The sequence below is a fragment of the Podarcis muralis genome, chromosome 15 (genome assembly GCF_964188315.1).
Source record: "Podarcis muralis chromosome 15, rPodMur119.hap1.1, whole genome shotgun sequence".
Lineage (NCBI taxonomy): Eukaryota > Metazoa > Chordata > Lepidosauria > Squamata > Lacertidae > Podarcis > Podarcis muralis.
In genome coordinates, this window is record NC_135669.1 from 10,564,634 (window position 1) to 10,581,239 (window position 16,606).

At 46.5% G+C, this 16,606-nt stretch overlaps 1 long non-coding RNA gene across 1 annotated transcript in view; it reads right to left on the reverse strand.

Annotated features, from left to right (window-relative positions):
• LOC144325665 (uncharacterized) overlaps window positions 1-16,606 on the reverse strand; it is a 32,852-nt gene that overhangs the window by 655 nt on the left and 15,591 nt on the right. Inside the window, exon 3 of the long non-coding RNA XR_013390880.1 lies at window positions 2,163-2,263. This is a non-coding gene — a long non-coding RNA (uncharacterized LOC144325665). The remainder of the gene's footprint in view (window positions 1-2,162; window positions 2,264-16,606) is intronic.

Below are 16,606 nucleotides of genomic sequence, written 5' to 3' on the forward strand. Positions count from 1 at the left end.
CATCTGCTTTTTATGCAGAAGTTTCCTGGAATCTCAGGTTGGGTACCAGGTGATATGAAAGACTCTTCTCTGCCTGAGATGCTGGAGAGTTACTGCCAGCCAGAACAGACAATTGATGAACCAGTAACCTCACCTGGTATATGGCTGCTTACTATCTCCCAGTGATTGTGGGAAAGGAGTATAAGAAAATGTACCCAGGTCTCCTCCTAACTAAAAGGGAGCTGGGTTGAAATTGGAATTCAGAAATCTGTATCAGTTGATTTCCAGAGTAAATGAAGAGAAACTAGGAGATGGAGGAGAACAGCACAGGGGGAAGAAGTTCAACAATCTGCTGGAATGTCAGATGGCAAGAGAAACTTGAAAGGCATCTGAAGCAAAGGCCATTTCCCCCACCTACTGAGTCTAGCTGAGCAAAGGGGAGCATTAATCTTGCCTATCAGAAAGGCTCAGAATCTGCAGAGGAGACTAAGTACCAGGAGAGTGTTATGAATAAGATGGTGAAGTCACTAAAGACTAAAACAGCTGAATATCAATTGTTTAAAATGGAGCTTTTTACAGGTAAGGGGTAGAATTGGAGTCTAGTGGGGATAGTCAGATCAATTTTCCCAGGCCATACCACTTTCACATTTCTTCAGTTAACTTCTCATTTTTACATTAATCTGCAATAATATTTAAAAAAACAACAACATGAAAAGCTGCATTTAAATACATACCTTTGAACATATTTTCTCATAGGATAATTCATTTCTAAATATAATTTACCCCAAAGTAAAAGGTAAAGGTACCCCTGCCCGTACGGGCCAGTCTTGCCAGACTCTAGGGTTGTGCGCTCATCTCACTCTAGAGGCCGGGAGCCAGCGCTGTCCAAAGACACTTCCGGGTCACGTGGCCAGCGTGACAAGCTGCATCTGGCGAGCCAGCGCAGCACACGGAACGCCGTTTACCTTCCCGCTGGTAAGCGGTCCCTATTTATCTACTTGCACCCGGGGGTGCTTTCGAACTGCTAGGTTGGCAGGCGCTGGGACCGAACGACGGGAGTGCACCCCACCGCGGGGATTCGAACCGCCGACCATGCGATCGGCAAGTCCTAGGCACTGAGGTTTTACCCACAGCGCCACCCGCGTCCCTTTACCCCAAAGTACTCATTGCTAAAAGCAATTGATACTTTTCTTTTTTTAGCTTGAACTGCCTCATAAAATTCTGAGGTGTACAAAATCCAAAAGACGAACGGTTCTAAACTGCAGATTCATTCAAGAGGTGTGGATCAGGTTGGTTTGTATCAAAATTCACAAAAGATCAACTTTCTCAGCATAGGCACCAACTCCTAGAAGCCCAGGTCCCTTTGGCCACCCCAAAGTTGATGGGCATTGCTAATCAAATTGTGCCTTGCATTTGATGGGGCGGGGCAGGGCACTCCTGGAGTCTGCAGAACAACATATTAACAAGCATGGAGACTGCACAGTGGATCACATGGCATCACCTGGGCCAGGTAGCTGTGTATCCTAGGGCCTAAAAGATTTAGCTATCCAGTCTACTGATGTCTCATGAAAAGTTCTGGAGTGCTAGGGGAAGGAATGCATACAAACATGCCAAAAATATAAATGCGGGGGTTAAGAACAGTTGTTATGGAACTGAGTTGCCAGTCTTCCTGACCCTGTCTCTAGAGATATAGGAGGAATTAATGCTGAGTGTGATAAAAATTACTAAACAAATAAGTAAAGGGACCCCTGACCATTAGGTCCAGTTGTGGCCGACTCTGGGGTTGCAGCGCTCATCTCGCTTTATTGGCCGAGGGAGTCAGCGTACAGCTTCCGGTCATGTGGCCTGCATGACTAAGCCGCTTCTGGTGAACCAGAGCAGTGCATGGAAATGCAGTTTACCTTCCCGCCGGAGTGGTACCTATTTATCTACTTGCACTTTGACGTGCTTTCGAACTGCTAGGTTGGCAGGAGCAGGGACCGAGCAACAGGAGCTCACCCCATTGCGGGGATTCGAACCGCTGACCTTCTGATTGGCAAGTCCTAGGCTCTGTGGTTTAACCCACAGTGCCACCCGCATCCCGCACTAAACAAATAGATAAGGACATAAAAATGACCAGCTGAATTTCTACTTGTTCCATCAGTAGTGATGCTTCAGAAGTATTGTGGCCAGCATTAAGGTACCTTGAAGATTCTGGATGTTCTGCCTCCTTTAAACCCATTAGCAGCTCCTCACTTGCTATCATCAGCTCCCCAGAGACCTTTGCCCTTCCGCACTTTCTTGTCTTCGCAGTCCATGCAAAAGAAAAAAAGAAAGATGCAAGAGGCCAATTGGTTGATGACTCAGCTCAGCTCCCAGGGCTCCCATGTGCAGATCAGGTAACCACTGAGAATCTCATCTGCCCTCTGTTCCAGGGCTTGCCAAATTTATGCCAGTTACTATAATGCCAGGTCCATTATCTTATATAATCCAGTGGGTATTGTTTTAGAGTAAGGCCCCCTTCTTCTTTAGCCTTGCATTTTTGTAAATGGTGGACCTTCTCTGCAGCCTGCAATGACCTTCAACATGGGTTTCTCATCCAGTTACGAACATTATCAAAACATCAGGTAGTTCTTTGCCCATAGCACCGGTGATGCATTTGTTGTCCAGGAACACACAATATCCCTCAGACCCTAGGAGACAACTCCTAGGGGCCAAGGTCCATTCATCCACCCCAATAAAATATTTGAGGGGGTTGGTGGGCCCCCAAAGTTGATGGTCATTGTCATTCAAAGGGTGTCTGTGTGCACTGCATCTTGTGATCAATTATGTGGGGCAGGGCTTACCTGGACACCCACAATAGTTTATTCAAGTTGGCCCCCTTGCCTCAAACCAATAATTCAGAATAAATTACAGTCTGGGGCTTGGCAGTTATTCCCTGGAAGTGTGTTTTCACACTCTACTTTCATGGTGCTATGGATCCTGGTCTTTGCAGTTACAGTGGTACCTCAGGTTACATATGCTTCAGGTTACAGACTCCGCTAACCCAGAAATATTACCTTGGGTTAAGAACTTTGCTTCAGGATGAGAACAGAAATCGTGCGGTGGCAGTAAAGGTAAAGGTACCCCTGCCCGTACGGGCCAGTCTTGACAGACTCTAGGGTTGTGCGCCCATCTCACTTAAGAGGCCGGGGGCCAGCGCTGTCCAGAGACACTTCCGGGTCACGTGGCCAGCGTGACATCGCTGCTCTGGTGAGCCAGAGCCGCACACGGAAACGCTGTTTACCTTCCCGCTATAAAGCGGTACCTATTTATCTACTTGCACTTAGGGGTGCTTTCGAACTGCTAGGTTGGCAGGCGCTGGGACCGAGCAATGGGAGCGCACCCCGCCGCGGGGATTCGAACCGCCGACCTTTCGATCGGCAAGTCCTAGGCGCTGAGGCTTTTACCCACAGCGCCACCCGCATCCCTAACGGTGATCCCTAGCGGTGGCAGAGGGAGGCCCTATTAGATAAAGTGGTGCTTCAGGTTAAGAACAGTTTCAGGTTAAGAACAGACCTCCAGAACAAATTAAGTACTTAACCTGAGGTACCACTGTACTAAAAACAACCCACAAATTCTTCATGACATCCACACACAGGTGTCAACAGAGCCCATTCAACACAATGAGCAGAAGAACCCTCAAGGGCAGCAGGACTGGGATGCCCCATTCTGAAGTAAGTGAAGTACAGTGGTACCTCGGGTTACATACGCTTCAGGTTACAGACTCTGCTAACCCAGAAATAGTACCTCGGGTTAAGAACTTTGCTTCAGGATGAGAACAGAAATCGTGCTCTGGCGGTGCGGCGGCAGCAGGAGGCCCCGTTAGCTAAAGTGGTGCTTCAGGTTAAGAACAGTTTCAGGTTAAGAACAGACCTCCAGAACGAATTAAGTACTTAACCCGAGGTACCACTGTACAGTAATATATATAAGCATCAAAGGAAGGGAGCCCCTAAATTGCCTTGCCTCATCACCGCACATGCAAAAGCACCCTGTGTGAATGACACAATAGTTTCACTGCAGTGCTGCATATTGTGGACCTTATGAAGCACACAACCACACCATCTCCCCCCTTGACAACTAAGCACTGCCTGGACCTTTACAGCATCTGCTAGCCCATTTCTACCTTTCATTGCTGTGTTCTGGTTCATTCCTCCATCCCTGCCTGCCTGGAAAAAGAACAGATCTAGGTCATTCACTATAAACACACACACACCTCAGAGCATGAGTCACTGCCTAACTAAGAGATTGTTTTCTCATAGTCTCAGCATCCAGCAGCTTCCTACGGACAATGGAGAATCCTATCAGCTGCCTAGCCTGGAGAATGATAGAAAATTCCTCTCTCCACTCACAATTCAGTTCAATGACATTCAATTGGCAGAGGGGAGAAAACATAGGTTTGGTTTGGTTCGGTTTGGTTCATTCAGGCCTCGGGTAGCTACTTAAGATTAAGGTAAAAGGTAAAGGTACCCCTGCCCGTACGGGCCAGTCTTGCCAGACTCTAGGGTTGTGCGCTCATCTCACTCTAGAGGCCGGGAGCCAGCGCTGTCCGCAGACACTTCCAGGTCACGTGGCCAGCGTGACAAGCTGCATCTGGCGAGCCAGAGCCGCACACGGAAACACCGTTTACCTTCCCGCTGGTAAGCGGTCCCTATTTATCTACTTGCACCCGAAGGTGCTTTCGAACTGCTAGGTTGGCAGGCGCTGGGACCGAACGACAGGAGCGCACCCCGCCGCGGGGATTTGAACCACCGACCATGCGATCGGCAAGTCCTAGGCGCTGAGGTTTTACCCACAGCGCCACCCGCGTCCCAGTTAAGATTAGAAGCATCCAAAAGATGAGTACCTCCAGGCTGATCAGATTTTTTGCAAGTGTATTCTGCAGCATGCAAGAATGGTGCATCCGTGGAGGATTTATACTAGACCATCCAAACATCGTTTTGCTTCCCTAGTGTTACTGTATTATGGCCGTCTGGAGGGCTCCTTTTACGCTTTTGTGCAACAAAAGCATTAAAGAACCCAGAACATACTGTTGCATGCCACCTCAATCTCTCAGCGGTGCAAGATTCCAGGGCTTCTGGGCACTTACCCAGAGTTGGTGTTTCCTTGGAATGAGAGATAGCAGACGGCACTGTGGTGTCTGTATGATATATAGTTTATAAACACATACTGTATTTTTCTGTGTATAAGCCTAGGTTTTTCCCCCTAAAAAATAATGTCCAAAATTTGGAGGCATCATATACACGGATAGATCTTCCCCTATTTTCTTAAATCAGAGCCCCAAAAAACAGGGGCCGTCTTATGCATGGGGGCGTCTTATAGATGGGAAAATACGGTGTATACAATCTGAGCCTATGATGAAGCGGTGAACAGCAATATCACCCCGAGAGGGCCTTTCTTTTCCCATAGCCAGCCTTGGATTCCAGCAGAAATCAGGCGTGGCTTTGTCTCCCAGCTGCCAAGCCCTGCAGCCCTGCTTCTAGCTTCCAACTCGCACACACAGTTCCCAACGCTAAACTCTGACTTCTAACCACCAGTGAGTTGACACTATCTGGCACAGAGCCATTTCCTTTGTTACCTTAATGGCCCATACTTAGAAAGGTCATTACTTCATGAGGAATCTAGCTTAGCTATTCCAGGAATTGAATCCATGTTGGATCCAGGAATTAGAAGTGGGCTCAGGCATACAGCCTAACCCTGCCACCCCAACGTTCCAGGATTTCAGCAAGAAGCTACAGAGCATGCACCAATTGGAAATTAAGCAGTATATCGACCCAAAAACTTATGCAGGCACAAACAGAAATGAAAGTTGGATTCTGTATAACCACCCTGGTATCATCATGAGGGGCTGGTAGTTCGAAAAAGACAAAGGCAAGAATGGAGTTTTGCAGAGAAGTGAAGAAAAACAGCAAGCTGGAGAGAGAGTCAGAGCAATGTTTGACTTCTGTTTGAATTGAAGGCTGCAGCTATGGGAGAAAAAAGACCTTTCGGGTCTGTTAATGCTGTGCACCCCTCCACTGCAGGTTCAGGTTGTAGATATGGGTAAACAAACCATCTATCATAAAGACACCACAGTCTCCTCTGTGCCTCATTCCAAAAAGAAACATGAACCTTGCTAAGGGCCTGGAACCTCAGGATTCTCACCCCAGGAATGCTCAGAGATTGGGATGGTGCGCCACAATATATATGTTATTTATGTTGTTGGCATCCATCTGTCTCGAGAGAGGGGTGAAGTCAAACTGCTGCATTAAAGGTAAAAGGTAAAGGAACCCCTGCCCGTACGGGCCAGTCTTGCCAGACTCTGGGGTTGTGCGCCCATCTCACTCAAGAGGCCGAGGGCCAGCGCTGTCCGGAGACACTTCCGGGTCACGTGGCCAGCGTGACATTGCTGCTCTGGCGAGCCAGAGCCGCACACGGAAACGCCGTTTACCTTCCCGCTAGAAAGCGGTCCCTATTTATCTACTTGCACCCGGGGGTGCTTTCGAACTGCTAGGTTGGCAGGCGCTGGGACCGAGCAACGGGAGCGCACCCCGCCGCGGGGATTCGAACCGCCGACCTTTCGATCGGCAAGCCCTAGGCGCTGAGGCTTTTACCCACAGCGCCACCCGCGTTCCATAACTGCTGCATTAGCAGCACCAAAATGACCTTCCCAGGATGCAAGGCTATGCAATGTGTATGGAGGTCCTGGGGTGCCCAGAAGACAAGACCCCCCCTCTAGTTATAAAATACAAAGAACAAAAGGAAATCTGGTTGTTCCAGAATTATATTGACGTATAGAGACAATGGGGATATAGACAGCCAAACCTAAATAACAGGATAAAGAAAATAGATCTGCAAGAGGCCCATTTGAAAAAGGAGAGGAGAAAATATCTCAAAAGATTCATAGCATCCCTTAATACCCTAAAACATATATAAAAAGTTAATATTCACTTATAAGACATAAATACCTTTCTAACCTCACATTATCATAATGCACATTCTGATACGTAATTGATGAAATGGTTCCACCTCTAGCAGCTCGTATCTGCTACCTCTTCCTTCCAGGAACACCCCTTTTTCGATTGCCTGTTTCCCTGGGGCAAGACACAGCAAGCCAAAAGTCCTCAAGGAATCCTGGATAAGTTGGGGAGGGCAGAACGCCACAGAGTTCCTTGCATGGCTCCGTCTGGAAGGTATCCACCAGGGATCCTGCTGACAAGAGTCTCGGCCTGGCGATTCAGTTGTCTACCAGTCAGGAACATCATAAAATCTTGGCAGCTGCTGGGTGGATTAAATCAGAAGCTCGCACATCACATACCGGGGCTGCTTTGCATGCCTGGCTGCGGTGTCAAGCGCTCCTCCAGGGAACAGATGGCTACAACTCAGCTTAAAGTGACAGGTACAGGGCTGGTGCTTCTGCTTGGGGAAGGGGGGGGGAGAGAGACTTGAGGGAACAGGTGGGGGCCATATGCCCTTCTCACTTCAGCCAGGTCTAATCCCTGGGGATTATACTCGACTCCTGCGGAAAAATCCACCACGGGTAGAGCTCACAGCTGCGGCTCGCGACATCAGCACAAAAAGCATCAGTGGAAGTACCAAAGGGCTGTGTTCACCTCGGTGGTGCTTGTGTTGTGTAGTGACCACATCTGGGTGCAGTGAAATGGTGCCCCGGTTATATCCGAACAACGGAATCCTTCCCAGTAAATACCCAGGAAGTGTACAACAACGTAACTGAAGGGAAGGGTCATAGATCAACAACATGCGTGCAGAAAGCCCCATTGCTAGGTAGGGATGGGGAAAGGACCTGTCTCGACTCCCTCAGCACCTTTTGACTCAGACTTGGGATCACAGACTCTGGAGACAGACAAGGAGGCATGGGAGGAGAAGGCTGGAATAGATGGAAGCCTTTTTCTGCCTCCAAACACATCTGGCTCCAATACCATTACTGATCCTTCCCCTTCTGTGGGGCAGAAAGTCTCAACTGGGGGGGGGGGGTTGGTAATCGGTAAGGAAAAGATCCAGTGAGTGTGAACCAGGTGGCAGCGGTGTAGGTGGCAGTGGTGTAAAAAAAGCAAGGGAAGGGATGGCAGGAGAGGAGTCACTGATCGTGAATCTGGAAGAGGACCCTGACCCCCCCCCCAATCCAAACAATGACTATCATCATTGCAGATAAGAAAAAATCACATTTTCATTTTTTAAAAAATCATCAATACTGTTTTATTGATTTTACAGTATAGTATAGTACAGTACAGTACATTGATTATTGCTTTCATTTTATCAATCAATGGTGTCATTAGATAGTAAAATTCATGTTACATTTCTATTTTAGGAGTTGTTTTTTATCATCTGGAAAGGATTAATCCATTTTTCATTACTTTCTATGGGAAAGCACGCCTTTGTTTTGGAACGCTTTGGTTTTGGAACAGACTTTCGGAACAGATTAAGTCTGAGAACCAAGGTACCAAGGAACCAAGTATACCTGAAGGAGCGTCTCCATGTCCATCGGTCTGCCCGGACACTGAGGTCCAGCGCAGAGGGCATTCTGACGGTTCCCTCCCTGTGAGAAGCCAAGTTACAGGGAAGCAGGCAGAGGGCCTTCTCGGTAGTGGCGCCCGCCCTGTGGAACGCCCTCCCACCAGATGTCAAAGAGAAAAATAACTACCAAACTTTTAGAAGACATCTAAAGGCAGCCCTGTTTAGGGAAGCTCTTAATGTTTAATAGGTTATAGTATTTTAGTGTTTTGTTGGAAACCGGCCAGAGTGGCTAGGGAGACCCAGCCAGATGGGCGGAGTATAAATTATCATTATTATCATTATCATCATTATTTTACATTCCACTTTTTCCCCTGACAGTGACTTATGGCAGCTTATCCCTTATTTCCTTCCATTTATCCGTGGAAGCCATACACAATCCCTTCCCTCACACATTTTTTCTTTACGACAATCCTGTGAGGTAGAATTGGCAGACATTTGTAATTGGCTCAAGGTGGCTGATTTATGCGTGTATATAATGCATATGGGGGGCTGCGGGTGGCGCTGTGGGTTAAAGCCTCAGCGCCTAGGACTTGCCGATCGAAAGGTCGGCGGTTCGAATCCCCGCGGCGGGGTGCGCTCCTGTCGTTCGGTCCCAGCGCCTGCCAACCTAGCAGTTCAAAAGCACCCCCGGGTGCAAGTAGATAAATAGGGACCGCTTACTAGCGGGAAGGTAAACGGCGTTCCGTGTGCTGCGCTGGCTCGCCAGATGCAGCTTGTCACGCTGGCCACGTGACCCGGAAGTGTCTGCGGACAGCGCTGGCTCCCGGCCTATAGAGTGAGATGGGCGCACAACCCTAGAGTCTGGCAAGACTGGCCCGTATGGGCAGGGGTACCTTTACCTTTTACCTTTATAATGCATATGTGTGTGGCAAGATCAAATGAAGGAGAAGTTTCCTGATGTAGAATAGGATGTCCTTATTTTCACCAGAGAAGCGTTAAAAGGTATGCACTCTCTCCCAGGACAAGCAGCCGCCTCTGGAGAAGGGCAGAGACACAGCCACCTAGACATAGTACCTGCTTACAACCTAGACATTCCTACAGGAATTGAGGTTCTCACCTGTTCCGGCTCTCAGATAAGGGCTGCACTTTGCCTCAGCTTTAGAACTTGGCAGGTGGGAGTGGAAACTTTTTGGAACAACTTCTCAGCTCCTGTGCAGTCTTGAACTCCTTGTCACTGTTCTGGGCCTTGCAAAGCTCAGTCCTTTCTCCTAGTGTGGGCTCCTCCTTGCCAACCCTTTGGTTTCCAAAAGTCCTGGGACTACATTAGCTCCTTTCCTGCTGCAGAGTCTGTAGTGTTACTATGCTTTAATAATAATAAAAATCATTTCGGCTGTCGTGTTTTCTGCAGGGAGGGACCAGGAGAACTCCTCTCTGAAATCCTGGAGAGCTGCTGCCAGTCAGCGTAGGCCAGGCATCCCCAAACCCGGCCCTCCAGCTGTTTGGGGACTACAACTCCCATCAACCCTAGCTAACAGGACCAGTGGTCAGGGATGATGGGAGTTGTAGTCCCAAAACAGCTGGAGGGCCGGGTTTGGGGATGCCTGGCGTAGGCAATACTAGCTAAACAGACCAATGGACTGACTTGGTGTAAGGCAGCTTTCTGTGCTCCTATGAGACTTGAATATCAGCTGCTTGGGGGAGGGGGAACCGCAGGGAAGGGCAGTCAGCTTTATGCCCTGCTTGTGGGCTTCCCGGAAGCATCGGACTGGCCACCGTGACAAATGAAATGCCAAACAACTTCCTCTTTCCTGAATTTTTCAAAGGCAGATTGTGTTCTGGACTATTTTTGCAGGCACCCTTTTCTTTGGAGAAGACATCACCGACTATTATTGGTCTGAAGGCCCTTTATTTGCAGAAGGAATGGTCGAAGTGCAGTGTCCACAATTATTTCTTTGTGTGTTTATTTAAAGCATTTAGAAACTGCTTAATATTTTCAAATGAGATCATAAAAACAGTAAAGAGCACCATTAAAAGACTGGTTGAAAGAGGAATAATAATAATAATAATAATAATAATAATAATAATAATAATAATAATAACAATTTATTTGTACCCCACCCATCAGGCTGGGTTTCCCCAGCCACTCTGGGCAGCTTCCAACAAAGATTAAAAATACATGAAAATATCACACATTAAAAACTTCCCTGAACAGGGCTGCCTTCAGATGTCTTCTAAATGTCAGGTAGTTGTTTATCTCTTTGACATCTGATGGGTGGGCGTTCCACAGGGCGGGTGCCACTACCAAGAAGGCCCTCTGCCTGGTTCCTTGTAACCTCACTTCTCGCAGTGAGGGAACCGCCAGAAGGCCCTCAGAGCTGAATGATGGGGGTGGAGATGCTCCTTCAGGTATACTGGGCCAAGGCTGTTTAGGGCTTTAAGAGTTAGCACCAACACTTTGAAATGTGCTTGGAAATGTCGCAGTGAGGGAACCACCAGAAGGCTCTCGGCGCTGGACCTCAGTGTCCGGGCAGAACGATGGAGGTAGAGTCGCTCCTTCAGATATACTGGGCCGAGGCCGTTTAGGAAGGCTTTCAGTAGATGCCAAAAAGACAAGACCTTCCACTTTAGCTAGACATGCTGAAAAATGAACCTGCCTAGCGTGTGGTCAGTCTCTGTGCTATGACCCTTTCTACTTACATATAACTGCCTGGTAACAAAAAGGCACTCTGGGGAGTGGTACACATGCTCCAGGCAGCCTGTGTGAAGAGGAAGTTCTGGATTCCTTTTCTCAGTGTCTCTTAAAGGCCAGATCCAGTTTACCGGAGCCTTGATTTCTTTGTGTGGCCATCTTGCTAACCTCTTCTATGCTTGCCCTGGGTCTTCCCACCCACAGCTCCTGCTGCAACTGCATCACGGTGTTATCTAAGGACAGCTGCCTACTAACTTTTGCTGCTTAGCCCAGAGGACACTACACTGCTGAGAAAGGCTTTTAGCGTTTCTCACACATCTCCCACGTCAGGCTAATTAAATATGGGGCTTCTGGAAGCTTGACCGAACCCAGTGAGTGCTCCTATCCCATAGCAGTAGCTATTTGCTGTTGGTGGAGAATGCCGTTATTACTGCTTGCACTAATGTGCCACAGCTCTGAACTCCTTGGGATAGCGAGCATCTTCCTAGCCACAAAATAACTTGATTTCATTCTTGTTGATATTATGCATGATTATCTCTAGGGAAATGCAGAACCGAACATCACTGCTCTCTCCACCCACCCACTGAATGCACAGTCATTGTGCTGCTATCAGTTCGGATCAAAATATAGCCTGCCATGGCTTTTCAAGGCTGATGATCAGGTTGGCAGGGAGATGGACAGAAGTCCATGGCCTTTCTTAGTTATTAATGAACTGAATTCCTAGCACTGCCCTATAACATAAATTCTCAGGGCAGCTCACCAGAAACGCAACTAAAATACCATATAAAATGAAAACTTAAAAGTACAAATAAAACTTTTTTTTTTAAAGGACTACTAAGACCTTCTGTGTAGCATCTTATTGTGCAATGTGCTCTCCTGTCTTTATACAGTGGTACCTCAGGTTACATACGCTTCAGGTTACATACGCTTCAGGTTACAGACTCTGCTAACCCATAAATAGTGCTTCAGGTTAAGAACTTTGCTTCAAGATGAGAACAGAAATTGTGCCCCGGCAGCGCAGTGGCAGCAGGAGGCCCCATTAGTTAAGTGGTGCTTCAGGTTAAGAACAGTTTCAGGTTAAGTACGGACCTCCGGAACGAATTAAGTACTTAACCCGAGGTACCACTGTACATTTATGCTCACAGAACCACTTCTAGAGGTGATTATGCTCTATTTCTTCTGTTAGGGAACTGAATCATGGGGAGACCCAGTGGAGACTGGGACATTAGGGAGAATGGGGGCGCTGCCCCACCAAGTTCTGTCTGTCCTTAACCAACCCTCACCTGCCTGCCTCCATACAATCGGTCGAGGGGGAGGCACTAGTTGTCTGCCACCTTCTCCTCAGTCTCAAGGCAGATCCACACCAACCCCCCCAGAACCCTCAGCCAGGGCCGTCTTAAGCATATTCGGTGCCCCCCCATTTCCCAGAGTTGTCCACCTTTTTTTAGGGAGGACGGCGCTGCCGGCAGGGCTGAAGGAGGCGGGCAGTGGCTGTAGGGCGGCTCCTCCGGCAGGGAAGAGGTGGGGGCTGGACGCGGCACCTCCCAGCTCAGCTAGCCGCTTCGTGCTGTGGTGGCCACAGCAGACGGAGACTCTGGGCACAGCACTGCTTTGGCGTGGCATGGCGGACACGGACAAGGGCGGTGAGCTGATCCAACCTCCACCTCTTCCCTGGCGCCCTCCAGAACTTGGCACCCTGGCGCCCCGCACCACTAGCCTCTATGGGTAAGACGCCACTGCCCTCAGCCAGTGTCTTATCTATCTAACCACTGGCACTAGACCTACTAGGTTTTACACTGAGGATTCTCCATTATTTTTTCTCATCCCTCCCTCACCCTCTGCTTTGAGGAACACCTTGCCTAACGAAAAACTTGCTACACTTTGTGACACTTGGTTGGTCTTAATAAAAATATTGCCCAACGATGGAGGAAAAGGAAGGAGGAGATGTAATGTTGCAGATGACAAAGGAGAGCCAGAGGCCTGACACGATGGCTACAAAGGAAAATAAGAACTTGATGATGAAAATCTGGTTTGAATTGGAGATTGAAGAATGGAGAGATCTCCTTATGTGGAGATCTGAAGACCCAAGGATTACAAAATTGATTAAGGTGGAAGTTGGAGCTTTGGGGACATTTGGATTTGAAAGGAGTAAGAAACAAGATTTGGGCTCCACTTTTAAGTATGGAGGTCTGGCTGGAAGAAACATGGACCCCATCGGGCCAGAGCTTCTCCGAGATTTGGTGTTTAATACTAAGGACTATCAAAAAAACCGCCAGAGAGGAATTGAGAGAGAATTAAGAGCCTCGGACGTGAGATCTCCAGGCTGATAGTAGACTAAGACTGATGGACATTTGTTGGGGATTGAAACCGGGAAAGGGGAAGGGGTGGGGTTTGGGAATCCAAAGGGTGCATAATTATAATCTGTTTTTCCTTTCTTATTTTGTTTTGTTATTAGTATGAAAATTGGGGAATTCGTGGAAGGGAATTTGGGTCGACTTTAGAAAAAAGTTTTAAGAATGAGCACTGATGTATAAATACTGATGTTTATAAGGCAAAATTGGTTTGTTAAAATGAACTAAATATAAAAAGGTTAAAAATTGAGGATAAGAACTTGTTGAACTAACAATTTGAATTGGAATATAAGAAGGGGAGGTGTGGGGAAGTCAGGGAAATAAGTTATAGAAAAATAAGGATTGTAAACTGTATGTGTTTTTAATTTTCTTTTTGTTTTCTTTTTTTACTTTTTAATGTATTAAAGTGGAAAATTTCAATAAATATCTTTTTTAAAAAAAATATTGCCCAACGATGGATACAGTAATTAATTGTCATTCACAAAACATTTTAACAGAGTTGGAACAGGATTGGGTTTGTACATTGTCCCGAGTTCCTTGGAGGAAGGGGGGAATATGTGCAATAAGGTAAATGAATAAATTAGAATATAAGACGGCAGGCTTCTTTCCTTCCAGCTCTAAATTAGCCATAATATAAGGAACGCAGGTACCTCTTTCCACTGCATTTCCCCCAAATACAGGTTCTAACTCAGCTTCGAGAAGTTGTAAAAAGATACAAGGTCAATAGCTAGAAAATCTGGGTTGTCTTGCACTAAGCCAGATTCACTGCCGCTTGGACGCAATGCAGAGATAACTGGCTTCTGTAATGAAGATGCATGATAAAAAATTAGAGAGACTTTAAATACAGCCTTAAGTATGTTTACTTAAAAGTAAGGCCCTCTGCTTCTGATGGGCTTATTCCTATATAACTGTATATAGGAGTGCCTCCACACCTATGTTTCCAGCCGACTATGTTTACAATACTGTATTTTAGCAGTGCTTAAATTCTGGAATAAAATTGCAGGAAAAGATTCAAGAGGCACATTTACATGGCCCTGTAGAATTGTAAACTAGTGTCATTTGTTGTTTGCAAATGGAAATGTATTAAAAGCTGACAGGCTGAAATTCAAACCCCACTTTCCTAGGATTAAGGAGCTATGGGTGAGATATAAGATTCTTTGCTGCACGAAATACGCATCGGGGTTAAACCAGAAGAAAACTAGAGTAGAACGCTACAGTGGAGCTGTGTGCTTGAATTTTATAGGAATGCATGACAGCAAGATCAAGAGCAGAAGCAGGAATCACCAAGGTACATGTTAACGTAGTTTGAGACGCAATCCTGTAATTCTTTACTATAATAACTTTGTCCAGAGGGGTAGCCATGTAAGTCTGTTGAAACAAAGCCAGAGAGCTTTGAAGCACTTAACTAACAAATTTATTAAAGAATAGGCTTTTTGTAGACTGCAGTCCATTTCTTCAGATGAATTAAGTGTTAGCCTAAATTTCAGGTGGGGGATAATTGTAAATGTGAGTTTAGAGGGAAATGACTTAACAGACTTAACAGTTGCCATTCACAAAGCAGGGCTGGTGATAACACAAACATCCTTCAATTGGTAAGAGAATTAACTGGTGTAGTGTGATTGTTTAAAAAAACTGATTCAAGCCAGAGGTGATAAAATGGAACTTCCTCATAAATTGTAAATCAGTGGTTTAAAGTTTGCAACCTCCCTTTGGAGTTCTTTTGCTCAGTAACAAGCCCCTTAAAGTCAGTGGCAGAGGGTCCTGGGAGAATGCAAACGCAAAAGCCCGTTTCTCATGTCCAATTTGTGTGCCTATTTATTCTGGCCTGTTTGTCTTATGAGAATTGCTCCCAATCTCCCTTGGTTATTGTGATGTTTTCCAGGTTCATTCCCACCATAACCGTATTCCTTCAAATGTTGCACTTCACTAATCACTGACAGATTTAACACCCCCATCCTTGGTTCATTTACTTGGAAGAAATCCCCACATTTCAAAGGAATGTGTTCAAAGAATGTCTTTCAAATGAGTATGTTTAAGATTTAAAATAATCAGATTAATGCCACTGGTATATTTCAAGGTATCAAAACCAATGTTTGAAACTCCCATTGTTCTAGGCACATTTTGTGACAGGGGATTTCATTAGCGCAAGCAGTTTCTGAGCTCTGGGCGCAGTACTGCACCTAAGATTTCAAATTAAAACTGCAGAGTGGAAGGAAAGGAGGACCTTTTTATGCCTCCCCATTTCCAGCTACTGTCTGAAGACTGGAGAAGAAACCCTCTTAAGAATATTAGGGGGGTGGGCAGGGGAAGGACTAGACCATACGAAAAATGAACATAATAGTTTAGCTGCAGTTAATTCATTTTCAGATTTGTATTCTTGTAATAAAAAAACACGCACCTAGATATTCAGTTATTGCACCCATAACCTAGGTTTAAAGTGCTATTCAGCTCCTAGCTTTCATATCTCTGTTTCTAACACTGATAAAAACAATCAGTTATAAAAGCCATGTCTATGGTCTTTTCCCCTTCATGGATCACTGCCTTGCCGTGGCGAAGGGGCTTGAAGAACTCAGAGAAGCTATGAACTACGCCGAGCAGGGCACACAAGATGAACAGGTCATAGTGGAGAGTTTCGACCAAACGTGATCCACCTGGAGGAGGAACCGGCAAGCCACTCCAGTATCCTTGCCAAGAAAACTCCATGGACAAAGACAACAGGCATATAAAAGTTATGACGCTGGAAGATGAGCCCCTCAGGTCGGAAGGCGTCCAACATGCTACTGGGGAAGAGCGGAGGGCAAGTACAAGTAGATCCAGAGCTGATGAAGCGGCTGGGCCAAAGCCGAAAGGACGCTCAGTTGTGGATATGCCTGGAAGCGAAAGGAAAGTCCAATGCTGTAAAGAAAAATATTGCATAGGAACCTGGAATGTAAGAACCATGAACCTGGGTAAGTTGGAGGTGGTCAAAAATGAGATGGCAAGAATAAATATTGACATCCTGGGCATCAGTGAACTAAAATGGACGGGAATGGGCGAATTCAGTTCGGATGACCATCACATCTACTACTGTGGGCAAGAAACCCGTAAAAGAAATGGAGTGGCCCTCATAGTCAAC